The sequence below is a fragment of the Gorilla gorilla genome, chromosome 19, assembly GCF_029281585.2.
Source record: "Gorilla gorilla gorilla isolate KB3781 chromosome 19, NHGRI_mGorGor1-v2.1_pri, whole genome shotgun sequence".
Taxonomy (NCBI): Eukaryota; Metazoa; Chordata; class Mammalia; order Primates; family Hominidae; genus Gorilla; species Gorilla gorilla.
The window spans coordinates 110,793,188-110,818,468 of NC_073243.2; the positions used below are offsets into that span (position 1 = coordinate 110,793,188).

The 25,281-nt window shown below is 51.2% G+C and overlaps 1 long non-coding RNA gene across 1 annotated transcript; it reads left to right on the forward strand.

Moving 5' to 3' along the window:
* Positions 1-6,916: 6,916 nt before the first annotated feature.
* LOC129527852 (uncharacterized) lies at positions 6,917-24,100 on the forward strand. Its single transcript, XR_008672952.2, has 2 exons — positions 6,917-7,422; positions 22,993-24,100. It is a non-coding gene; the product is annotated as an uncharacterized lncRNA (long non-coding RNA).
* The last annotated feature ends 1,181 nt before the right edge of the window (positions 24,101-25,281 follow it).

Genomic DNA, 25,281 nt, shown 5'->3' on the forward strand with positions numbered 1-25,281 from the left:
GAGGAGAGAGACAGAAGGAGACTCAGCAAAGCAGAGAGAACTTAGATCAGGGTCAAAGACTTTGGACGGCCCTCCCCTAGTCAGGGTGGTCGGCCATCCCGGTCCGCCCCGGACTGAGGGGTTTCCTGGATTCAGGATTTCTGGGGACCAGTGGTCGCCCCTGTCCTTAGTACTGGCCAGCCCTGCTCTGCTGAGTTGGGGAGAGCAGCCCCAGGCAAGCAGGTCTGAGGAAGGGGTATGGAGCTCGAGATGGGGGTGGCAGAGGGGAGATCACAGGAGAGCAGGTGGGGCAGGCTCAGACCAGCTCCCCATGTGTCGGGGTGCAGGAGGGGCAGCAGTGGCCGTGCACAGCGGGAGGGCGGTGTTTGGGGTGGACTGAAGGTGCCAAGCTCCAGCCCCGCTGTGTGGGACGCACTCAGCCTTTAAGGTGCTGCACCTGCACTTCCGCAGCAAGGAGCGAGCGTCACAGAAGCCAGTGCAGCCGGCCAGGGAGGACAGGGCAGAAAGCCACGAGGACAGGACCTGCGGGCAGCTGGCGGAGCCAGGCCAGACCAGACGCTGCCGGCTTTGAAGAGCGGCTCAGCCGCGGCCACGCGCGCCCGGCGTCAACGGGGCGTCTGACGTTTTCCTTTGTTTTCTTTTGTTTGAGAAGCCGGAAGTTCAGACTTTTACATTTGGGTAAAACGCTCCAGTGTTTGGGTGTCGGTGGCTGCGTCGCTGCGTCAGTCACTCACTCGGTGGCAACAGCAGCAGCAGGGGCGCCCACCTGGCTGAGGAGCAGAGAGACACGGTACTCACGGCGGGTGTGGGGGGCACAAGGCGCTCACAGAGGCCCCAGAGAACCGGCTCAGAGGCCAGCAGGGCACAAGGGGGAGTCGGCCGGGTGAGCAGCTCTGCGCCCCACCGGCCCCCACACCGACCACAGCAGAGGAGACCGGCGGCCTCACTCCCCGCGCCGGCCCCAGAGCCGCGCCCGTGCAGGTGCAGTAGGGCCCGGGGCACAGGCGCGGGGGAGCCGGCAGGGATGGCTGCGCCCAGCCAACGGCAGCAGGACCACGAACACCCCACTGCACCCCGTTCCATGAGGGCAGCTTCGTGTGAGCCACACACGGCCCTGTCCAAGGGATCCTACTGCCCCGGCCCAGGCCACGCCCCAAGGAACGCCCCGTGGGTGGTGCTGAGCGGCACAGTCCCCAGGCCCCGCGGCCGGCCCTGCATTCACTCTCTCGTGCCTTCCCTGGGGAAACGCCCAGCCTGGCAGCACAGAACCTTTAGTTACACAGGCCTGAGTTTGAGGTCCGGGGAATGGGAAAGTGAAACGTGATAGCTGAACCTGCGTCTCCCATGTTCACACTATGTCCAGCAGTGAAAGTCCATCGAGCCTCCGACCCAATCAACAGGCATTCTTCTACTCTTCCCCTGGCTGGCCTCCCTTCCCACCTCACAATGCTTACGTGAATAAAGCGTGTCCCTCATGCCACTAGAAGAGCCCAGCCTGGGCCACAGCCCCCTCTTGGTGGTCCTGGAGAGGCCTCCTCTCCAAGGACACCAGCCCACCATGGTCCTCTGAGGACACAGGACCAGACACCAAGCGGGCAGGTGGCATGGAAAGAAAATATCGCAAGCTCTATTTGCCTAAAAATATCGCTCTTCTAAGGTGAATGCAGAAGAATTTTCATGTATATGACTGACCTTCACAAATCCAGCCAGCATTAGCCCATCAAGCACTGAACACATTTATCTAGAATTTAAACAATTTTACTTATTCTGCAAGCTGAGATCCTCTTTACCTAAAACTGTTTGTCATACAGATGAAGGGACCCGTCAGACAGAACATTTTATTTGATTAAAAATTGGATGGCATACATATTTACACAGTATTAGTGGGACAGAAATGACCGTTTTGAAGTATGCCCTCAGCCATGGCTGCCGGCCATGGGCTCCAGCCGGCCACGCCCTACAGGTCCCCATCGTTAAGCTCATCCTGGTTCAGAATCAAAGTTTAATATTTAAGTGGCTTTTCAATATGTGTATTCAAAGATAGTATTATGACCTGTAAGCTACAGAAACATTCTCATATCCTTTAAGCCTTGTTCACACAGAGAAACTGTATCTAAAATTCTAAAAAGTTCTATTAATCACAATGGTAATTTTTAAAGCTTAGAAAGAAGAGGAAAAGACATCACCTGTAGGTCTGTTACCCAGAAACGGCCAACACCCCACCGGTGCCCTGAGTTCATCCCGTGCCCATACCGAGTCCTGGTTTGCTCCGGGTCCTGTCGCCGGGACACTGGACATTGCAGCTGGGCAGCTGCAGACCCTCCCTGTACTTTCTCCACCCAGGGTCGGGCATCGGGGTTGTGGAGGGAGCAGGCAGATGGGAGAGGGCAAGGGCGAGACTCGGGGCTGGGGCCCTGGGTTAGAATCTCTGGCTCCCTCACTTTTTGGCAAGGGTCCAGGCACCTGTGCCTCAGTTTACTCATCTGTGCAGAGAGCAGTCATCGCGCCCAGCACAGAAGGTTGTTGAAAGGATTGGACAAGTTAAATGATGGAAATGGCTCAGATGTTTATGCGCCAGTGCCACAGATGTCCCAGATCCATGTAACTATCAGTCTAATGCTACCGTTACCACTCTTAAAAGTATTTCAGATAATGAAATAAAACAGACTTTCCAGATTCCGACATGATGTAAAAAGGCATCCGTGGGGATCGCTGACCTGAGGTTTCTGGAGATGAGCCTGGCCCTGCCATGACACAGGTGGGGTCATGATGCAGAGGACAGCCACCTGCAGCTGCCACCACCTGACAGGATACAGGACAGTCACCCCCACCTGTCACCACCTGGGAGGACAGATGGGACAGCCACCCCCACCTGTCACCACTTGAGAGGACACAGGACAGCCACCCCCACCTGTCACCACCTGACAGGACACAGAGGGCTTCTTGGAACCACTTGTGTTGTCTGTGTGTCCAAAGGGCGTGAAAGGACAGCCCAGTGGCTGTTGACTGCACAGAAATGATGCCCTTGAGACCGGAGGCCCAGGACACCTGCCCCGATGGGCTCAGCGCTGATAGGCTCAGCGCGGGGCTTGAGAGCAGGAGTGTGTCCTGCTTCTGCATGTGTGTTCTGAGCAGAGTCCTTTTCCTGCGTGGCTGCCAGGACACTCAAAGCCACTGCTGAGCTCAGGTTCAGTGATGGAGTGGAGCTGTCATTTCCTCCTGTGTGGTAGCCATACTCCCAAGGCCCCCCACCTCCTGTTGGTGACACCCTTGTTTGGTGTCCCGGCGATAACCATCTTCTAACCCACAGAACACAGCGAAGTGGAGTGGAGGAATGTGATTGTGTCACACAGGATTGCGATGCCCATTTCTTTGGAACCTGGCCCTCCCCTGTGGCTTTGAGGAAGCACATGGCTGGGCTGGGGAGCCCCAGGTGACAGGAACAGCAGGTGGCCTCTGGAAGCTCACGCAGCCTCTGACCAGCAAGGAAGTGAAGTCCCGAGTCCACAGCCGCAGGGCCCGGGATCCTGCCAATATCCCGAGGAGCAGAACCCAGGTGGACCCCGGCCCACGGGAGCCTTGAGTGAGACGGTAGCGGTCTGACATCCGCGCTGCACTGGTGAGGCCTGAGCAGGGGACCCCGGAAACCCGGAGGGAGATGTGGGCGGTGTTCAGCCGTTTGGCTCATGGCTGGCATTGCCATACGTGGGAGGCACTCGCTTCTCTGCCATTTTTATTTTATATTTTCTTGTTAGCAGCCCTGGGAGGGGCCTGGCACAAAATATGCCTCAAACACTGTGGAGAGAATGAAGGAGGGTGAGCGGGGGGGTGGGGGGTGGGGTGCTCAGAAACCCCTGGGGAAATGAGGTGTGGTATGTAAAAGCAAACATTTATTATTTGTAATAAAAACATTCACTGTTTTGTGTGTGTGTGTTTGTTTATTTGTTTGTTTTGAGACAGAGTCTCACCCCATCGCCCAGGCTACAGTGCAATGTCGCCATCTTGGCTCACTACAACCTCCTGGGATCAAGCGATTCTCCTGCCTCAGCCTCCCGAGTAGCTGGGATTATAGGCGCCCGCCACCACACCCAGCTAATTTTTGTATTTTTATTTGTTTTTGTTTTTTGTTTTTGAGATGGAGTCTCACTCTGTTGCCCAAGCTGGAGTGCAGTGGCGCCATCTTGGCTCACCGCAACCTCCACCTCCCAGGTTCAAGCAATTCTTCTGCCTCAGCCTCCCGAGTAGCTTTGTATTTTTAATAGAGAGAGGGTTTCACCATGTTGGCCAGGCTGGTCTCAAACTCCTGACCTCAAGTGATCTGCCCGCCTCAGCCTCCCAAAGTGCTGGGATTACAGGTGAGCCACTGCGCCCAGCCAAGACTCACTATGACATGGAACTTCTTCCATTTGTTTTCGCGTTTTGGGCTCTGAAATACTTACTGGTAGTGCGTGATCACCGCAGTGCCTTCCCTAAACGGGGAGCCGTGCCCACGACACAGGTCCCCCGACGCACCAGTGTGCCCCCACCCCTCCAGCCTCAACAGGCTTTCCCAGGCCTCCGCACGACCGGGGTGCTGGAGGTACATCCTGGGAGGTCCTTACCCAGGGACTGAGGTGTGAACGCATGAAAACGCAGCCTCCCTGCCTTGCACGGGCAGCTCAGAGCCATAACTCGTCCCCCAGACCGCCTCTCGGCCTGTCGCCACCCACGGGGCACTTCCTGAGAGCAGAGCCTGCTCTGCCACCTCCCTCTGAGGCCTCCCTGCTACTGTCGGAGACCACCTCCCTCCGAGGCCTCCCTGCTACTCTCGGAGACCACCACCCTCCCAGGCCTCCCTGCTACTCTTGGAGACCACCTCCCTCCGAGGCCTCCCTTCTACTCTCAGAGACCGCTTCCCTCATTAGCTCTGCGGAAGCAAGCCCTCTTCCCGGGACCACGGTGGCTGCACTACGGGGAAGTGGGTGCCGCACTGGCTTTTTCTGGAACCACACGATCAAGAGGGTTTGGCTATCGAAATGCCTAGAAAGCTTCAGGACCAGGTGCTCTCCTGAAAAGCTATTTGGTCAAGTGAGTGGTTTAGGTGGGCATGCGTGTATATGTGGGCGTGTGTGGGTGTGTGTCCATGAAAGTGGCCATGTCTGTGTGCGTGTGTGCATGTAAGAGTGCCTGAGTGGGTGGGTGTCGACCATGTGCATACGTGGGTGTGTGCAGGTATGTAAGGTGTGTGCACATGTGGGTGTGGGCATGCATGTGTATGGGTGTGCGTGTGGGGGTGTGCATGCATGTATGTGTGTGCACAGGTGAGTGTGCAAGCATGTGCAGGTATGCATGGGTGTGAGGTGTGCACGTGTGTGGGGGTATGTGCCTGTGTGTGGATGTGCATGGGTGTGTGCCGGCATGCATGGGTGTGGGGTGTACACAGACAGGTGTGTGCATGGGTGTGCATGTGTATGGGCACGTGCACGTGTGTGGGTGTGTGCACCTGTGTGTGGGTGTCCATGTAGGGGTGAGCATGTGTGTATGGATGTACGTGTGCACAGGTGGGTGTGCAAGTGTGTGTGGGTGTGGGGTGTGCACAGTGCAGGGGTGTGTGGGTGTAGGTGTGCACATGCCTGATGGTGGACAGGAACCTCAGGTTCCTTCCTACTGCTCTTTCTGGCCCCACTAGTGGATCCGGAGTAGAAACCAGCCAGAGAGAAGCGCACAGGGGAAGCACAGCCATCACTTAGCAAAATCACTTAGTGAAATCTGGGGGAAAATGAGAGTGGGCTGAAAGCAAAATCAGTGTGTCTTTCAGCTGGAGAACATAGCAATCAGGGGAACAGGGGCATGGAACAGCCCGGAAACTGAATACACAGAGCTGCGCAGCCGTCATATGCCCCAGGAGGAGGAGGGCGGCGGGTGTGTTCACGCACCACGTGCAGCCCCGGCTGCTCTGCTGCTGGAGTCCATTCGGGCTGCTGTGACAACACGCCTAAGCCTGAGCCACTTGTCAACAACAGACATTTATTTCTCACAGTCCTGGAGGCTGCAAGTCCAAGACCAGGGTGCTGGCGGATGTGGCGTCCCATGAGGCCGCCCTCTGCTTCCAAGACGGCGCCTCTTGACAAGGCTCAGGGTGGACAGAGCGAGAGAGCTCCCTGGAGCCTCTTCTACCCGGGCCACTCATGCCATTCGTGAGAGTACAGCCCTCGTGATCTACTCACCTCCCAAAGGTCCCACCTGTTAACACCATCACATTGGGTATTAGGTTCCAACCTATCAATTTTGGGGGCCACTAACACTCAGGCTACAGAAACTACTAATGCATCCTGGGATATTGTGAAACTGAAAGGTGACAACGTGCCAGCAGCCCTCGCTGGCTCTCGGGGCTTCCTGGGCCTCCGTGTCGGCTCTGGCCGTGCTTGAGGAGCCCTTCAGCCTGCCGCTGCGCTGTGGGGCCCCTCTCTGGGGCTGGCCGAGGCTGGAGCCAGCTCCCTCTGCTGGCGGAGAGGCGCGGGCGGGAGCGGGGGCTGAGCCCAGCGCTTGCGGGCGGCGCGGGTTCCGGGTGGGTGCAGGCTTGGCTGGGCCGCCGCCTGCTGGGCTTGATCGGGGGATGAGCTCCCTCTGGGCTGCCGGAGTGCCCAGGGTAGGTGCTGCAAAGTCCTAAGGGGAGTGCTACTGAGAGGCGAGGCCGGCTGGGCTTCTGGGTCCGGTGGTGACTTGGAGAACTTTTCTGTCTAGCTAAAGGATTGTAAACGCACCAATCAGCACTCTGTAGCTAGCTAAAGGTTTGTAAATGCACCAATGAGCGCCCTGTCCAAATGGACCAATCAGCTCTCTGTAAAATGGACCAATCAGTTCTCCGTAAAATGGACCAGTCAGCAGGATGTGGGTGGGGTCAGATAAGGGAATAAAAGCAGGCTGCGGGAGCTGACGGTGGCGATTTGTTAGGGTCTGCTTTTGCATTGTGGTGGGTTTGCTGTTTTGGTTTTTGTGGTAAGTTTTAATTGCTGCTCAGTGTTTGCGTTCGTGCTGCGTTTGTGAGCTGCAACGCTCACGGTAAAGGTCTACAGCTTCACTCCCGAAGCCAGCGAGACTGTAAATCCCCTGGGAGGGGCAAAGAACTCTGGACGTGCTGCGTTTTAGGAGCTGTGACACTCACCGCGGAGGTTTGCGGTTTCACTCCTGAAATAACTGAGACCACAAACGCACCAGAAGGAACAAACTCCAGACCCACCATTTTTGGGAACTGTAACATGTACCGCGAGGGTCTGTGGCTTCATTCTTGAAGACGAGACTAAGAACCCACCAAGTTCTGGATACAAAACCACCTCAAAATGTGAGTTTCTAAAGGATGAACTAAAAATAAAGACCACGAAAGTTGCCCATGGTGATAGCTCCACACGTCCGGAGACGGTGTTCAGCGCTGCTCCAGGAGAGGTATGTGGGCAGAGTGGGGAACCGCATTCCTCCATGGAGGCTGCTCTGGAGGGCTGGTGCCTGCATCGTGGTTGCATTCAGCCCTTAACAAAGCTGTAGGCAGCCGCTCCGTGTGGTGCGGGGGAAGCCGGTGCAGGCATTACTTCTACAGCGTTCTGTGTGCTTTCTTCTCGGGAGTGATACAACCCACTGCCTCCACTGTGAGGTTTAGTTAATGCCGGATGACAGTCTGATCTCACGTAGCCAGGTACAGATAAAGTACAACACACTCCTTAGTTCCCTTCCGTTCCTGTCTGTCAGGTGCCCACAGGGGGCCTGCACTTCAACTCTTGAGCAGCTGGGCTCCCACCCCTAGCCTGAGCCCTGCTGTTTCCTGCTCTCTGCCCTGTACCCTTGTCAGAGCCTCAGCCCTCTCCCTGTGCTGGGTTGGCCCAGGTGAGACGGAGGGACGGACGCCTGGCCCTTAACGTCAGTGCCCAGTGCACACTTACCCAGTGTGTGCATGGCCTACCAGCGGTACCCAGCCATGGGGCGGCAGGAATCCCTCTCTGCCTGCAGTCCTGCCACCCTGGTCTTCTGCCTCCCCAGGGAGTTTCCACTTTGCAGGAGAAGTGGGGGCCAGAGAGATGGGGGGAGTCAGTGGAGGGAACAGGGAGACAGGCCCTTCCCTTCATGGTCCTCAAAGGTACAGGCGCTGGTGGGCTTGCCTATTATGGAGGCTGCAGCCTTTGTGTTCCTTCCAGGACCACAGAAATATAACACACACACCCCCAAAGTAAATAAGTGATTAAAATCAACCAGGATGGGGTCTTGAAGCCAAAATGGAATATAAGCAGTAACAGGTGAACTTTATCGAAGGGAGTGGGGAAAAGAAAACCTACTACATGCTTTGGAAGACAGTATCATGGGCTGTAAGACAAAAAGAATGGCGTGCAGACACTGTGCCCTAGTTTGTGAAGCTGTTTTGCCCGGCAACCTGAGTTAGCAATTATGAGATTACTTTGTGTGTGCTCCAGAATTGAGCAAGGAAGCGTATTGTGGGTAATTAGAGCCGGATACATAATTTGCGGGACCTGGTGCAAAATGAGATTGCAGGGCCCTTGCTCAAAACTCATTAAGAACTTAAGGATGGCGACAGCAGAGCCTTAAACTCTCTGAGCAGGAGGCCCTGTCTGGCCGCTCGGGTCACCTTCCAGCGGCCGCGCTGTGGGTGACGAGCCTCGCTGCTGGAGAAGGGAGCTACCAGTAAGGAGCATGAGAGGCTGGGAGGGGAGGCGGCAGTAGGAGCTTGTAGTTTCAGCACGGAAGTGTCGGTAGATAGCTGGGTAGACAGGTGTGAGCCTGGCATGGGCCTGTGTGTTCTCACCGAGGCTTTAGCTGTGTCCACTGGGGGACCTCGGAGCAGGGACACCCTACAGCCATGGGCACCCCCAGAGCCGGATCTCGGGCACTAACATCCTTCTCCAGGGTCAGGCACTGGGGCCCCCAGATAGCACTGAGGCAGGGAGGGTTCCCGGGTGAATGTGGAGTGGTCCCGCAAAGTAAGGTAGAGCGCCCAAAGGGCAGCGTGGGGGGGCGGGTGGTCAGTAAGGCAGAGCGCTCAGAGGGCAGCGGGGGGCCAGGAGGACGCAGGACCAATCTACACGGTTCCAGAGCCAAACCTGGGACAATCGGAGCAAAACGATACACAAGTATACCAATGGGCCAGGTGCAGTGGCACATGCCTGTGATCCCAGCACTTTGGGAGGCCGAGGCAGGTAGATGGCTTGAGTCCCAGAGTTCTAGACCAGCCTGGACACATGGTGAAACCTTGCCTCTACAGGAAATAAAAAATTAGCTAGGCATGGTGGTGCATGCCTGTGGTCCCAGCTACTCAGCAGGCTGAGGTGGGAGGATCATCTGAACCCAGGAGGCAGAGGTTGCAGTGAGCTGAGATCATGCCGCTGCACTCCAGTTTGGGTGACAGAGTGAGACTCTGTCTCAAAAAAAAAATTATAGTAATAGTTCATAACTCATAAGGCTAAATGCCCACAAGTCCATACGTAAATGTATAGATAAATAAGGGGAAAGAGGGTGAAATGCTCGTCTCCTCCGAATTGCAGTTAATGTAGAAGGAATAATGGCAACAGAGAATGGCCATTTGGCCAACAACACGGGAACCATCGAGGGATGTTGCGATTAGTAGGCAAAATTAGGATGAGAAATGGGATATTTCTTGGCCTCAAACTATCTCCCGACAAGATAATTAAAGGGAAAATGTAACTTTGTGGCAGAGAGGCCTGGCAGATGCCCCTGCTCCCAGCAACCGAGCTTAACACACCAGTAAGAGGCCCAGATCGTAGGTCTCCTGATGAGATGCCCTGAAGTCAGCCTGGCATAGCTTCTGTGGGTCCTGCCCAGAGGACGTGTCCTAAATGCAGTCATGAGAAGCAGCTGTGTGCTGGGCAATGGCCCCACACTCCAAGCTGTCCCCACTGGGAGGCAGCCAGGGAGAATGACAACCAAACGCAATGTGTGGTCCTGGACTGGGCTGTGGGCCAGAAAGACACTGGGATGGGGCCTGTAGATAGTTAATAGTATTGCACTTCAAATAATTTGTTAAAAATAGTATTGTGTGGGTGTTAACTTCCTAATTTTGAACATTGCACCATGGTTCTATATGAGATAACTTCTAGGGAAACTACTTACAGGATATGCTGGAATTCTTTGCGCTGTTTTTGTTTTTTGTAACTTTTTTCATGACTGTGAAATCATTTCAAAATGACTATTTAGAAATTAAAAATGAAAACAAGATGGTCTTTTGTCCTCAGAGAATATCCTTGTAAGTATAAACAGTGTGAGTGCTGTGCTTACAAGTCACCTGAAGGCTGGGCGGGGTGACTCACGCTTGTAATCCCAGCACTTCGGGAGGCCAAGGCGGGCGGGTCACCTGAGGTCAGGAGTTGAAGACCAGCCTGACCAACGTGGTGAAACCCCATCTCTACTAAAAATGCAGAAATTATTCCGGCATGGTATCCCAGCTACTCAGGAGGCTGAAACAGAATTGCTGGAACCCGGGAGGTGGAGGTTGCAGTGAGCCGAGACCACGTCACTGCACTCCAGCCCGGGCAACAGAGCGAGACTCTGTCTCAAAAAAAGAAAAAAAAAAATTATTTGAAATAATTATTTCACTTGTGTGGTTGCATCACCAGCACTGTGATATGTAGTTGTCCTGTGGCAAACGGTGCCCTCCAAACACATGTCCACCCCCAACTTCAGAATATGAACTTGTTTGGAAACAGGCTCTTTGCAGATGCAATGAGTTAAAGTGAAGTCATTCTGGATTAGGGTGGGCCCTAAATCCTATGGCTGATGTCTTATGAGAAGACATCAGACAGGCTAGCACAGAGGAAGGAGCCCCACGCTGAGAGGGAGCAGACTGGAGGGATGCAGCCAACAGCCAGGGCACACCCAGGGCCACCAGCAGCCACTGTGTGGGAGAAGGGGGTGGGAGGAGCCCACTCTGCCTACACGTCACTGTCAGACCGTGGCCTCTGAGACGGCAGGTGCCTGTTGTCCTGAGCCATGTGGTGTGCAGCACCTTGTTATGGCAGCCACAGGAGACCAACATCACCATCCAGCTCACGTCTCCAGTTTAGAGTTCACCTTCTTCCTTTCGATGGTGAGGACGGCATTCTGCAGACGTGGAAGACTTACACGCTCGGAAGCCAAAACCACAAAGCAGGATTCGTTTGGAGAGGTCTAGCTGCTGTACAGATAACTGCTGTATTAGATTTTAGGTTCCTTCCCACCCAACCTTCATTTCCCCCATGATCAGACCAACAGTAAGGCAGCCTCACCCTTTCTGCCCCTTCGTCCTTTAATGCAGGAAACATGAACCCTAAAATTGGGGTTTTGCCGGCAGGGTTCTTGACTTCACCCAGGAAAGAGTTTGACGGCAAGCTGGAGGTGTTAGCTGCTCCTTGTGGAGCGGGGTTGACTCACAGGCAGTGCGCCCAGAGTCCACAGTGTATGGGCTGTTGGCAACTGTATTTATATCTACTTTTTACGTGCAAATTAAGTAGGGATCAATGCAAATTGAGGGGTGGGTTATTTAGAATTGTCTAGGAAAGGAGTGACAACTTCTGGATCGTTGCAATGAAAAAAGGTGGTAACTTCCAGGTCATTGCCATGGCATTTGCAAGCCATCATGGCCCTGGTGGGAGGCTCTTATGCCAATGAGCAATGATGGCAGCCAGGGATCACCCTCCTCGCCGTCCCGATTCCTGTCTCCACTTCATCCCATCCAGCCCAGATCCTGTTTTTGGTCAGTGGGTCAGTGACCAGAAAACAAGTCCTGCCACTTTCCTACCTCATCCCCTCTCTTCAGAGATGAGATCCTTCCCCTTAATCTTAAGGGGGTGCAGAAGGGCAGGGTCTGTCTTCTGGAATTGCTTCCTGCTGTGTTCATGGGCATAGGTCCTGCGTAACATTGGAGGAGGGAAAATCTCTGATCTAAGGGCCCCAGAGGCCAGACACTTTCATTCTCCAGGTCAGAGGATAGGATGGGTTGAAGCCTGTACCAGTGTTGTCTTTGTGTGGAATTGTTGCAAGCTATAGGACTCGAGCTTTGCTAGGAACCAAACGTTAGTAATGATAAGATAGTTATTAAAGGTCCTGGGAAAGGTCCTTTGCGTTTCCTACAGCCCACATGGTTGCCAACAGCCCATACGCCGTGGACTCTGGGCGCACTGCCTGTGAGTCAGCCCCGCTCCACAGGGAGCAGCTCACACGGCCAGCTTGCCCTGTAACTCGTTCCTGCGTGAAGCCAAGGACCCTCCTGGCTAAACCCCAATTTTAGGGCTCATCTTTCCTGCATCAAAGGAAGATGAGGCTGCTTTACCGTAGGTCTGATCATGGGGGAAATGAAGGTTGGGTGGGAAGAAACCCAAAATCCAATAAGGGAGCCAAAAGTTAGTAATGATGAGATGTTATTAAAGGCCCTGAGAAAGGTCAGAACCAGGCAAGAAGAATCAGTATGGCCGATGACTGCACGTGCTCCTCGCCATGTGATTTGTGTATTTGCAAAACAGCTTTACGCCTTCCAGGGGCTCACAGGTGAAGGGCATGCTGTCCTCCCCTCATGCCTGCAGGGACGCAGAAGACGCAGGTTTAACCCTGGACAGGTGTACCCAGTGAGTGACTTCCTGCAGTTTAACAGCAGTGGGAACACTTAATGCCCGACATAGGCCCTTTTATTTTGGTTGTAATTGATCCTTACGGGATCCTCTTTTTTAAGGTTTTAATAAGACTGAGTCTTTTGGCTGAACAGGGAGTATTTGCCATCATTAGCCTGCCATCATGCCTGGCAAATTTTTGTATTTTTCGTAGAGATGGGGTTTCACTATGTTGTCCAGGCTGGTCTCCAACTCCTGACTTCAGGTGATCTGCCCTCCTCACCCTCCCAGAGTGCTGAGATTACAGGCGTGAGCCACTGCTCCTGGCTGCCTTATAATTTTTGAAGGGCCTTTGCCTGGCCTAAATGCCAGGCAGGGGGGCATAGTGAGGCGTGTCCAACCCGTTTCCTGTCATGGCCTGAATTAGTTCTTTAGGGGTGTTTTTGGTGGGGGGAGCAGGGAGGGGATTTCCTTTGACCAAAGGACTTAGAATCAAAAGACTTCTAGCCAATAAAACCTTCTAGGCCAGACAAGAATAGAGGGGGGCAGGCATGCATTAGTCCTCAGAACCCTTTAGAGCAATAAGAGTCAAAAACTAGAAGCCGAAAATAAGGTTATAAGTCAAGAAAATCCAGGAGCATAGCATCAGGCTGTACTGGGGAAAACACTGCTCCCACAGATCTCTAAGATGAAGCCTTTAGCATCAGGCCACAGCATCAGTTAGAACTGGAAGAGAAAAAACTACAGGAGCTGACCAAGAAGCTGAAGGAAAGAGCCACCATCCCAGACCTTTTTCAAAGGGAGAAAGCTGACAGCAGAGACACACAACAGCTGAACCTCTGGGACACCAACCCAAGCAGTTTTTGTTTTGTGGGACAGGGTTTCACGCTCTCGCCCAGGCTGGAGTGCGGTGGTGTGATCACAGCTCACTGCAGCCTTGACTTCCTGGCCTCAAGTGATCTTCCCACCTCAGCCTCCCAAGTGGCTGGGACTGCAGATGTGCGCCACACCCACACTACATTTTTTTTTTAAAGTGGTTTTTTTTGTTTTTGTTTTTGTTGTTTTTGTTTTTGTTGTTTTTTTTGTAGAGATGGGTTTTTGCCATGTTGCCCAGGCTGGTTGTGAACTCCTAGGCTCAAGTGATCCACCTGCCTTGGCCTCCCAAAGTGCTGGGATTACAGGCGTGAGCCACCGCACTCAGCCCAAAGAAGTTTTAGAAGAAGCTGGCCATAGCATTAAAAGCAAAAATTCTCATAACTTAATAAATCAATACCTTAAGAAAACGCAGTTGCAATACATAGACCATTCCCTAGAAAGTCTGCCACAAACCATTTTTCTTTAATCGACAGGGTGCAGTGGCTCATGCCTGTAATCCTAGCACTTCAGGAGGCCAAGGCGGGCAGATCACAAGGTCAGGAGTTCGAGACCAGCCTGGCCAATATGGTGTAACCCTGTCTCCACTAAAAATACAAAAATTAGCCAGGCGTGGTGGTGGGCACCTGTAGTCCCAGCTACTCAGGAGGCTGAGGCAGGAGAATCACTTGAACCCGGGAGGCAGAGGTTGCAGTGAGCCTAGATCATGCCACTGCACTGCAGCCTGGGTGACAGAGTGAGACTCTGTCTCAAAAAAAAAAAAAAAAAAAATTTCTTTAATCACAGCAGGCTTAATTGCACACAAAACTACTCTCAGAAGTTCCCCTTCACAAACCCCATTACAACCCACACAGACCACCCATGACATGCCTGGACTCTCTGACCTGTCCTACACCTCCCTCGCAACCAGTCTCTTTATTCTGGGACCAGAGATCCTTTCTCATACAAAGTCACTCTTTCTTGGCCGGGCGCAGTGGCTTACGCCTGTAATCCCAACACTTTGGGAGGCCGGGGTGGGTGGATCACCTGAGGTCGAGTTTGAGACCAGCCTGGCCAACATGGTGAAACCCCGTCTCCACTAAAAATACAAAAATTGGCCAGGCATGGTGGCGGGCACCTGTAAGTCACTCTTCATATCCCTCCTGAAAAAAAAAAAAAAATATATATATATATATATATATTTATGTATGTATAACTCCCCACTTCTCTCTTTTCTACTCGTACTGGTTCCCTCATATTTTGAGCCCGTCATTTAATACTTTCTGGACAAAAGTTATTCTTTTCCCAATAAAGAATATATCTTCCCTAGCACATTTTATATTCAGGTAGGAAGCAAGAAATCTTCAACTGCCCAACAGACATTAGCATCCTGTAGATGAGAAGCATTCTACAGTTTCAAGATTTTTAACCCATACAAAAAAGCTCACTACTTAAAGCCATTTTAACCATTCCAAAACCTATGAACATCTGGTTTACCTAGGTAAAAATTAAGTTAAATTTTAGAAGACACAACATTCCCTTCAAACTAACATGTTTAGACTTGTTTATGAGCACTCTTTTATTTATAAGCCAATGTGATAGCATGCTAGTCACAACACATACCATGCAAATGAAGTGACCTGTACAAGACAGCTGGACCCAAATTATTTATAAAATTGGGACCTGTTTACCTGACCAAATTTTATTTGCCCTGATAAGTATGAAAGACAAGGGGAAGTGGAGAAAGATTCTGTAGGAAAGGGGGTGGTGGTGAATTACATGGCTCAGTGTGAAACCTTGCTTGCAGTCCCTGAGCCACCAGAGAGCTCACCCAGCAGCAGAGACACCAAAGAAAAATGAAGTGGCCACTTGTCAGCCTGCAGGAAGCCATCCACCAGGCCAAGGGTCTGAGGCCCCCAGTACACTTACTTGAGCAGAACACCTCACTGGGGTCAGGAGATAGAGACCATCCTTGCTAACACGGTGAAACCCCATCTCTACTAAAAATGCAAAATATTAGCCAGGCGTGGTGGTGCACACCTGTAGTCCCAGCTACTTGGAAGGCTGAGGCAGGAGAATCGCTTGAACCCAGGAGATTGAGGTTGCAGTGAGCCAAGATTGCACCACTGCACTCCAGCCTGGGTGACAGAGCGAGACTAAATCTCAAAAAAAAAAAAAAAAAAAAAAAAAAATTTCATTGGGACTAGCAGAAGAAGGTTAACTGTAGTGTTGACAGGCAGCTTTTATCTTTCTCACCAGGGAGGGTTAGGATGTTCTCATTGCCAATGGCCCTTTTGCTTATGGTAGGCACACTGATTCTGACCCAGGGGCCAGCAAGTCAAGAGCTCTTGTCTGGGTGTGTCAGATGCCAGTCTTAAAACACACTCTCAGGATGGGTAAGGCTGAGGGGCAAGGCACTGACAGCAACTGTTAGCAATTGCACATTTTGGTTATTTATCTTGCTTTTAATTCTGCCTCTCTTGCCCTGTTTGTATTGTTGCAAACTTTAAAGGGCATGTTTAGGAGTTGGCTCAGGGGTTTCAGGTCCCATTTCTGCTTTCTGTAGCTTCCTCCTCATGTTGGAGGCAGGTTCAGGGATAAAATGTATACCCAGGAGACCTTGCCCTTCTGGGGAGTTGGGGCCTGCGTCAATACGTTTCCTGAGTGCCTCAACCAACCTACCTTGAAACAGTGTGATTTTCATCCTTCCATGAGTTATTTCTCTAACCTTGTCATAACTGACTGGCTTAATCTCACGCTTCTCCCTCTGCCTCTCCCTCACGTCACAGCAAGTGAGCAACAATGCTTGTAAGCCATGACAAGTGAAAGAGCGTGGTAGACTTGATTCTTCCATAAAACCCCGGATTATCTGAAAACCGGCCACATGCCTCCTTGCATGAAGCCAAGTCAGACATAGAAAATGGCACCTGCACTCCAAGTGCCCCCATTTCCGTCAGCTGCCTCTTGCCACAGACACAAGTTTGACTTGAAGGGCTGATATGGGGCCCTGCTTCTGGGGGTGCCCTGCTTCTGGGGGTGCCCATTGGACTTGCTTTCTTGGCAGTCGGGGGTATAGGCTGGGGCTAGTTGGATAAGGGGGGTGGGGGCCTGATGGCCCTGGGTGGAATCCTGCGCTGGCTGAACCCCCCTCAGAATTGGGGAACTGACGAGGGTCCAAGGAGGGCACAGGCCTTCTAGGGGGAGCAGCTATGAGGGGTTCCCTTAGATGTGCCTTCCTGGTGCGTGGAAGTAACATGAGCCAGTAAAGGGCCGTAAAAGCCTGTACATACGGGACCTCCTCCCACTTTTCTTCTTTTTTACGGAATAAGTCCAATTGTGAAATAGCATTATAAAGTGTAGAACCATGTTTAGACCAATTCTCTTGATTTTCTCATTTTTGTATTGGACCCAAATGGTCTTGCAATAGAAAATGAATTTCTTTAAGTCGAATTTCATCTATTACATATTCTATACATCAAAGATGAAATTAACAACCCTTCGCTTACCATCAAAACTACAGGACACTGATGATACTGATGCTATGAATGTGCAGATTATGAAGACTTAAATTTTGACTCTTCCATACTCAACAGATCTAAAGCCGGGAAAGCTGTTGATTACTATGAGCTATGATGAAGTTGACAATTGAGTAGTCTTCCCTATAGAAATATAAATTCATGTACTAATTTCATCAGAGGATGTTTTACGTTCATGAGCCGTACCGTCACCGGGCCCGAAAACAGATGTAATTCCAGAACATTGAAACCAAGCAACCTTAATGTCTACACCACCAGGCCTTTACCACGACCAGTGCTCAGAAATCTGCAGGTCTAACCACAGCTTTATGCCAATTGTTCTTGGGCTAGAACTAGTACCCTGAAGAACATCAAACACTGGCCAGCATAAAAGACACTCCAGCTGCAAGTGTTCTGGGATGCTCATCATCCTTATGTCTAGCAAGGATTTCTACTGGGCACAGGCATTTTTCTAAGTCTAGCAAGAGCAGAAGCAGCTGGACCTTTGCTGTCATCCCCTTTCAGATTCCCATGTCCTGCAGAGAAGGAATAAGTCAAGGTAGCAAGTCATTAAAAAAGCGCTGGCAAACAAAATATGACAAAACAAGTATTTTTACTAAGCAAAGCGTAGAAGGAAAAGTAGATAAAGTGACAATAAGAAAATGCTGTTTCAGAAAATAACTCTCGGTACGAAACAAGAAAAGGCAAGGCCAAGATTCCCCTAGGGTGGCCTCTAACACCACAATCCTAGAGGGAATACCAGTGCCAAAAACTCTGGAGTGTCTGGGGGTGGCCTACAATCCCAAATGCCAAAAACCCAGAGCAGTCGAGTATCAGCTAACAAGGGTCCCCACACCAATGTCAAAAACCCCATAGCATCTAGCTGGTGGCCCACAGTGAACCCCAAAGGCCAAGCTGGGGCCACAGAACAACATGACCCTGCTGTCCTAGGGTCAGCACAACAGGGGACCTCCCACAATCAAGTGTCCTGCCTTAAGTAACTGCCCAAGTAGAGTTAGCAGGGAGCCAAAGCAAAAATTGCAGATGAAACGTACATTTCAAAGCAGAAATTAAAATGGCCAACAGGCAATGAAATGGCATTAGAGGAGAAAGGATTGAGAGAAGGAATGACAAGGATGTGGCTGGTCAGGTGTGCTACCGGGACTTCAAACTGACCATCTAGCCAGAAGCCTAATTTCCTGGCTCATATTGGCAGGGGTGGGCAGAGGGGAGGACACTCACCCAACCACAGGGGCCAAAATGGTGCTGATCATTCTCCACCTTAATCCCTAGGTAAAGGTCTCCTCCCAGGGTTTCCCCAGCTTGGGCAGGCTTGGCTGCTGCGAGGAGACTGGCACATGGACCAGTGACCTGCTGGCCAGGGCAGGGGTCCCATGCGTGGTGGTGGCACTGTGGCCACTACCCCAACCACTTGGCTCTGCTACCTACCAGGAAAGATGACGGCTCTGAAGAGAGCCTTTGGCTGAGGTTACAGCTCTGCTGCAATAGCCGCTCTATGACTTTGATTTTCTTTGATCGCTGCAGAGCCAATCGCCATCTCTCTGATCGCTGCTTCTTCCCATCTCACCAATCACCGTGTAGCCAGTCACCAGATGACTGGTTGCCGTCTTGCTACTTTGCTGGACGCCTTCCTGTCAATTGCCACCTCACCACTTCTTTAGAGAGATGGCAGTTGTCCTACCCACTGCGGACCATCACCTCTCTGCTTTCTCACCACCCCTCCACCCACCACTGCCATCCCCACTGTTTCATCTTCATGGCTGCCAGGTGATGCAGGCCAAAACTGGGGCTTAGCCCAGGAGGGTTCTTGGCTTTGCCCAGGAAAGAATTCAAGGGCAATCCGGCAGTGTTAGGCAGCAAACTTTTATTGGCCAGCACTGTTCCTTGCAGAGTGGGGCTGACTCATAGGCAGTGTGCCCAGAGTCCACAGCATATGGGTTGTTGGCAACTGTATTTATACCCACTTCTACCCGCTTTCAATTACATGCAACTTAAGGGACAGGTCAATGCAAATTAAGGGGCAGGTTATAGAGAACTTCCTAGGAAAGGGGTGATAACTTCCAGGTCATTGCCATAAAAAGCAGTGGCAATTTCCGTAAACTGTCATGGCATTTGTAAACTGTCATGGCACTGGTAGGCATGTCTTAGGCTAGTGACCAACAAGGGCAGCCAGGGTTTGCCCTCTTACCATCTGCTGGTCTTTGCCAGCTTCTCCACTTCACCTCATCTGGACCGGGTCCGGCTTTGGTCAGCAAGGCTGTGACCAAGAAACAAGCCCCACCACTCTCCCGCCTCCCTTGCACTTAACGCCACCTCTGGAAGATAACTGCCTATCAGCACAGAGATACCTTTTTTATTCTTCTTTGCAGATGCATTTTGTGGGTGTGTCTCAGTTATTTATTAAACCTTCTGCTCTTTGATATTTGGGTGTTTCCAAACCTTTGTCACTACATGTGATGCCACAGTGAACAGCATGGAGCACTTGCTGCGCGTCTGGCCATCTCAGGGACAGATGTCACATTTGTTGCTGTAGCTGGGTAAGTGGGAGGCCCCCCCAACAAAAGCCACCTCCCCTCCCAGGCAGCGGCGCCCCCATGAGCCGCCCATCTCCTTGGGGATGCAGAGGCGCTGTTGGAAGTCTGCCTCTCGGACTAGGACTATCTGATGGGTGGGAAATGGCGTGCAGAGGACCTGGGGTGTGCACTTTTACTGTAAGTGAGGCTGAGTGTGTCTTCACAGGGGAGAGCCCATTGCCTTTCTTCTTCTGCCCATTTTTCCAACAGATAATTAGGTTTTTGCCTTGATTTTTAGGAGCTTGTTATAGTTTGCAGAGCTTGATTCTTTGTGCGATAAGTTGGAAGCATTTTCTCATGTGCTATGGCTTTCATTTCCCCATGTGCTACACCTTTGATTTTCTTCATGGGGTTTTGTTCATGCAAAAATGTATATTTTTTGGTTTTTTGTTTTGTTTTGTTTTGTTTTGTTTTTTGGTTTTTGGTTTTTTTTTGAGACGGAGTTTCGCTCTTGTTGCCCAGGCTGGAGTGCAATGGCACCATCTTGGCTCACCACAACCTCTGCCTCCTGGGTTCAAACAATTCTCCTGCCTCAGCCTCCCGAGTAGCTGGGATTACAGGCATGCGCCACCACGCCCAGCTAATTTTTATATTTTTAGTAGAGACGGGGTTTCACCATGTTGACCAGGCTGGTCTTGAACTCCCACCTCAGGTGATCCACCCTCCTTGGCCTCCCAAAGTGCTGGTATTACAGGCGTGAGCCACTGTGCCCAGCCTGTATATTTCATTTTTAATGTTTTATTTTTTAGAGCAGTTTTAGGTTCACAGTAAAATTAAGACGAAGGTACAGAGATTTCCTATAGCCCCCCTCCCCAACTACAGCCTCCCCATGATGAACTTCCCCACCAGCGGTGCATGTGTTACAGCTGATTCTCCTGCACTGACCCCTGTCGTCATCACCCAGCACCTGAAGCCTACATTCAGGCTCAGTCTCGGTGCTGTACTCTCTAAGGGTTTGGACAAATATCTAACGACACGTGTCTACAATTATAGCATCACATAGAGGAGTTTCACTGCCCTAAAAATCCTCTATGCTCCTCTTGTTCAACCTTCCCTCCCCCCAGCCTCTGGCAACCACTGATCTATTTAACATCTCCATGGTCTTGCCGTTTCCCAAATGTCCTAGAGTTGGAACCCCACAGGGTGTAGCCTTTTCACATTGGCCACTTTCACTCAGTGGTAAGTATGTAAGTTCTTTCCCTGCCTTTTCATAGTTTCGGAGCTCATTTCCTTTTAGTGCTGACTCCACTGTCTGGATGTGCCACAGCTTGCTAACCCATTCACCTACTGAAGGGCATCTCGGTTGCTTCCAGGTTTTGAAACTTATGAATAAAACTGCTATAAACACCCATGTACAGGTTTTGTGCGGACAGAAGTTTTCAGTCCCTTTGGGTATATACCGAGGAACATGATTACTGGACCGTACGGTGAGATCATGTCTAGTTTTGTGAGAAACCGCCAAACTGTCTTCCACAGTGGCGGTCCCATTTTGCATTTCCACCAGCGATGAACAAGAGTTCCTGCTGTTCCGCATCCTTGTCAGCGTTTGATGTTGCCAGTGCCTGGGTTTTGGCCACGCTAGTAGGTGTGTGTGGTGTCTCATGCTGCTGTAATTAGCATTTCTCCGATGATGCGTGACGCTGAACATTCTCACGCATGTATTGCCATGTGCAGAACTTCTTCAGTGAGATTTACATTCCAGTATTTTGCTCACTTTTAAAATCTGTTGTACATTTGTTATTGTTGAGTTTTAAGAGTTCTTCGCATATTTTCAGTACTGTCCTCTATCAGATAAGTCTTTTGCAAGTATTTTCTCCCAGTCTGTGGCTTGTCTTCTCTTGACAGTCTCTTGCAGAGCAGAAGTTTCTCACATTAATGAAGTCCAATTTACCCATTATTTTCCTCATGGATCATGCCTTTTAGATCCAACAGGTATGTTGAATGTTGAATCTAAAAGGTCATCTCGTGCCCAAGGCCATCTAGGTTTTATTCTATGTTATCTTCTAGGAGCTTTATAGTTTTGTGTTTTACATTGAGGTCTGTGATCCATTTTGAGTTCGTTTTTGTGAAGGGTGGGAAGTCTGTCTGGATTTGCTTTCCTGCACATGGGTGTCCTGCTGTCCCAGCACCATTTGTTGAAAAGACTCTCTGCCCCACGGAATTGGCTTTGCTCCTCTGACTGCATCCACATGGGTCTGTTTCTGGGTTCTGCACTCTGCCCCCTTACCCACCCACTTACCCGCCCCCTTATCTGCCCCCTACCCGCCCGCCCGCTTATCTGCCCCTATCCGCCCCCTACCCACCCCCTTATCCACCCCCTACCTGCTCCCTCATCCATCTTTCATTCACCACCCTGCTTTGATTAGTGCAGCTTCATCAGGAGCCTAGGAGCTGGGCAGCATGAGTCCCGTGACTTTGTTCTTCTTCAATTTTGTGTCGGTTGTGCTGGGTCTTTCCTTTCTCTACGTAAACTTCAGAATCATTTCTCAATAGCCACAAAATAACTTGCTAGGATTTTGAGTACACACACACACACACACACACACACACACACACACACACACACATTTGAGATGCTCCTGGAGTGCAGTGGTGTGATCTCGGCTCACTGCAACCTCCACCTCCCGGATTCATGCAATTCTCCTGCCTCAGCCTTCCTAGTAGCTGGGGTTACAGGCGTGTGCCACCAGGCCTGGCCAATTTTTGTATTTTTAGTAGAGATACGGTTTCACAATGTTGGCCAGGCTGGTCTCAATCTGCTGACCTCAGGTGATCCTCCTGCCCCGGCCTCCCCAAATGCTGGGATTATAGGTGTGAGCCACCGTGCCAGACCTGAGTATACATTATTTTAAGTGATAAATTTTGGCAATCTTGTATTTGTTCTTCTGAATTATAAGATATGGTTAGAAAGCCTTTTCCTCTCCTGTGACATCCTGCAGCTGTGTTTTCAACCAGACCTTACTTCCTTCTCGCATGAAGATCTCTGGTCTTTGGGGATTATTTTGGTGTGGAAAATAAGCTAAAGGTTAAGTTGTATCTTTTAGTTTTCTTTTATTTTTTTCGAGATAGTCTTGCTCTGTCACTCAGGCTGGAGTGCAGTGGCACGATCTCAGCTCACTGCAACCTCCGCTTCCCAGGTTCAAGCAATTCTCCTGCCTCAGCCTCCCAAGTAGCTAGGATTGCAGGCACCCACCACCACACCCGGCTAATTTTTGTATTTTTAGTAGAAATGGGGTTTCACTGTGTTGGCCAGGATGGTCTCAAACTCCTGGCCTCATGATCCGCCCACCTCAGCCTCCCAAAGTGCTGGGATTACAGGCGTGAGCCACTGTGCCTGGCCAGTTGTATCATTTTCTATGTGGCTATCCAACTGTCCCAAAAAATTGTCAAAAGTCTGTCTTTTTCCACCTCATCGTATACCTAATCTCTACATATATTTGGTTCTATTTGTAGACTTTATCTTCTATTCCTTTGGTCTGCCTATCTAAAAAGCAAAATTTCAAATACTGACACTGATAGATGAAGTTGCTTTCGCTTCTTCCCTGTTTCATCCAGTTGGGGGCTAAGTGTCCTTCGGTTTGGACTGTGCAGCTCAGGTCACCTTCTCTCTGTGGAACAGCAAGTGAAGAAAGAGGCGCAGAGCCCTGTGTTCCAAACCATGGAGACAATTGAGAAAGTGGGAACCCATTATTCCCCAAGCCCAGCCAGCAAACCTCACCAATGAAACAGATAAGCACTTCCTGCAGGTGGGGCTGACACTGGCCAGGACACAGCCCTCTCACAGCAGTGTTCCAGGTTGTTTGTGCACAAAATTTCACAAAGGTCAGAGCTTGTCTCTCCAAACAGATGAGCTTTGCGGTTAACCTGAATTCACTGAACTGGGATTTTTATTATTGTTATTCTATTTTACCTCTAACAGAAGTTTAAGGTCTGTGTAAGTTTCGTTCCTCTGATTGTAGGGGAGATGCCCAGAGCGCCGTTTGGAGGACAGAACCTGGCGTCCTTTCCTTACCTTCATTTCAGGTACCCAGCTCCTAGCAAATGTGTCTTCCTCCCGGGTTCTTTGGGGTAAAGAATTTGGTGAGAAGGAGTTGAATGTTATGGCTGCACTTCTCAGACACCTGCTCAGAGCCAAGCATCCTCTCACCCTTTCTTTCAACTGGTAGCCAGAAAATACGGGTTGAGCATCAGGGATTCTCAACCGCGTCAAGCTCCAGCCCTGCCTGTTGTGACAGACATTTCCTGATGCCTGTTGGTCTCTGGAATGAAGGTCATGGGCATTATTACCCACACAGCCATTCAAAATCAATCGGCTTCATGACCTGTTGTGAAAGGATGGTGATTGCCGTGCCAGCACGTGACATGGATTCGGATGCCTGTGCACACAGGTGCACCTTCCAGAAGGTGAGGTCACCCAAGCGCCCACCGCCACGTGAGTGTGCTGCTGCACAGCGACCAGTTGCTGGAATGTTCTGAACAGAGCCCAGTGCCACTCCACTTTGATGTGCGCTATTGTTAGAACTCCAGAAAAATCAGAGTGCGTTAAATTCCTGCAAAAATTCTCTGTGTCTGTCTCTACGTAAATGAGCTAGGGCTTTGCTCAGCCTCCTCCCTGCATCTGGCAAGAGGAGAAGCAATTTTTAATTCATGTACTTGAGGGCAGCCAGCACCCAGCACCACACCACAGCAGCCCCTGGGGAGGGCAGCACCCAACACAGCACAACCCTAATTCGTGTACTTCAGGGTAGGCAGCACCCAACACACCACAGCCCTTCCCAGCCAGCGGGACAACCAGCGAGAGCCCCGAGAACTCCCACAGCAGCCCCCGGGGAGGGCAGTGCAGGGCCGTGCATGCAGGGAGGAGGGAAGAACCAGGAGCAGCCCAGGCTGCCTGGACCCCAGCAGATGAGTCCACTGGTCCACAGAGTGCTCACTGCATGGCCCAAACTGCTTCTTTTTTTTTTTTTTTTCTTTTGAGACAGAGTCTTGCTCTGTCACCCAGGCTGGAGTGCAGTGGCGTGATCTCGGCTCACTTGCAACCTCCACCTCCACGGTTCCGGTGACTCTCCTGCCTCAGCCTTCCGAGTAGCTGGGACTACAGGCACCCGCCACCATGCCTGGCTAATTTTTGTATTTTCAGTAGAGACAGGGTTTCCCCCGTGTTGACCAGGCTGGTCTCAAACTCCTGACTTCAGGTGATTCGCCCTCCTCAGCCTCCCGAAGTGCTGGGATTACAGGTGTGAGCCACTGTGCCTGGCCAAACTGCTTCTTTTACTTTCATTTCCCTATGGAGAGCCAATGCCAGTCACTTTCGGTGGAAACCTGATATTGGCTCTTGTCGCTGAACTAGAAAGAGGATGGCCGTGTGGACTCCTCCGGAGCTTTCTCAGCCTCGCTCACATTACCCTCCTCACCATGATAAGGACTAGAATTATTGCAAAAGCTGGAGCCACACACTTAAGAATAGGGAATGAAAACTCACTTTTTTTGTGGATAAAGGAAAGCTGTTCCTCGATTCACGACACGGCCGACCACAAGCGTGTGGGTTTTGCACACCAGCCAATTCTCCGGGTCTCTGCAGACACCACCCGAGTGTCCTGCAATTTAATTCAGCTTCAACACTGCCCGGTGCTAGCGCAGACCCTGAAGGTCAAAGGCTTTGCCCACGAGGCTGCCCCCACTCCGCCAGTCACAAGCATCGTGTCCCCAGGCTACCCACATGTCTGTCCAACGTGGCTGCAA